This window comes from Hermetia illucens, chromosome 2 (assembly GCF_905115235.1).
Source record: "Hermetia illucens chromosome 2, iHerIll2.2.curated.20191125, whole genome shotgun sequence".
Classification (NCBI taxonomy): Eukaryota; Metazoa; Arthropoda; class Insecta; order Diptera; family Stratiomyidae; genus Hermetia; species Hermetia illucens.
This window is the reverse complement of record NC_051850.1, coordinates 93,511,320-93,513,220: the sequence shown is the minus strand read 5'-3', so window position 1 is coordinate 93,513,220 and position 1,901 is coordinate 93,511,320.

Here is a 1,901-nt window from a genome sequence, read left to right as displayed (position 1 = left end):
CCGCACAGCAAAACCTGAAACAGTGTCGGGTTCTTCAGCCTTTGCTTTCTTTTTTTCGGGTTCGCTACGCCTGCGCCTTTCTCCCTTCTCCTTGGGATCGTTTCAATTGCTGACAGTTATGTAACACACCCTCCGTTGCGTTCGCACACATGCAAACCCTATGCGACCTGGGTTGGCTCTCTGGTCTCTCTGTTTACATCTCGTTCCTTGCAGCTCTCGCTTTGTTTTGTTTTGGTAACTCGTGGCAGGTGCACACTGTTTACAGTGGCAACAAAAGCAATTCGTCCACAAATGTTTTCAAACTAAGAAAACCGTTATTTCGAGAGAACTTCAAAAAAATCAGTTCAGCATTTAGTTTCAAATAACTGTACAATCAGTTCAGTAAAGATGAAAATAAATGAGTTTACACTATTTAACAGAGTACGGGGTATAATAGGAATTCTAGGAACTTCACAGATGCTGGGGGAAATTCAATTGAAATTCTAAGAACATTAAAGATATTATGATGGGTGTATGCATGCATGGAAATAATCTTATTTTGACTTCGTATATCTATTGCTGTTTTAGTTCAGATAACTACTCCCGCCTTGAAAATACGTCCCGTAGAATCACTCAAAGTCCGTAATAATGGGATCCAGTTCATATATCGACCTTCTGATGCCATCCGGTTCCGATCTTGCAGGAATTGTTGCCAAAGGAGTGCGATGAAATAGTTGCGCGTGGCCCTAACCTTAATTTAGATTTCGTCCATACCTTAACATATAAAGTATAGAAACATTTTAGATGCTTTTTCCTACGACGGGACTCAATTTTATTAATTGTAATTACACATAGCCTGCTGGCCCCAAGCCTACTGTACCATCCTCAGTAAAACAAAAATAAAATGCTGAAATTAACAAAAGAGAAATAAAGCATAGTTGAAGTTATTCCACTATAGTAAATCCTACCTGATCTCTCTTGTTGACACGTCCCGGGACAGGCCAACCAAGAAAATGAATACATTGTCGTCAGAAACAAGATGATTGGATTGAGTCACAAGTTTCGAAAAAATGCTAGGGCGCCCACCTCAATCGACGGGGCAGGACGAGCCCCGGTTCTATCGAGAATTAGGCAAGGGTTCTTGACGCATGGACGACGCCAGGACGTAAGTAGATTAGTTAGAGCAAAAGCACGCTAAATATTGGCACCCTAACAAGAAAGACCGAGGAACTCGCAAGAGTCTATGGTAGAAAAAGAAGACGAGGCAGACCCTGCCTAAGATGGAGCGATGGCGTAAGCCAGGACGCCAGACAGCTTTTAGGGATATCGAATTGGTGGACCTCGGCACAAAACCGGGATGTCTGAAGTTCCTTATTAAGGCAGGCCTAGACCGGATACCGATTGTTGCGCCGTTTATGATGATGATGATAAACTTCTCTATTTTCGTAGCCCACACATTCAATGTGGTGTTGGCATTGCCATCTCGGAGGGTTGGCATCACGGAAACCCTTAATTAAAGAAGTCGAACGACGATCGGCTGATGAAGCTCGCCATTACATCGGCTGATCGCACTATTCACTTCTTCACCGGATATGCACCACAGACAGGTCGACCTGATGTCGAGAAAGATGCCTTCTGACATTATCTTAATGCAAATACCTGTAATGTGCCTGCTGATGACTATATCTTCACCTTATTGGTCATGTGAGTGAAAAGGCAGACGGCAACAGGTGCCATGAGGGTGGCAAGCGTATAGTCGATTTTGCGGATACCCATGACCTTGTACTTATGAATACATGGTTCATCAAACGATTATCTCATCTTCCTACATTTTATGGTGGGAATAGTAAAATGTAAATCGACCATATTCTCATAAGACGCCCACATTTTACCAGCGTCACTGATTGCAAAGCCGTTCCCTA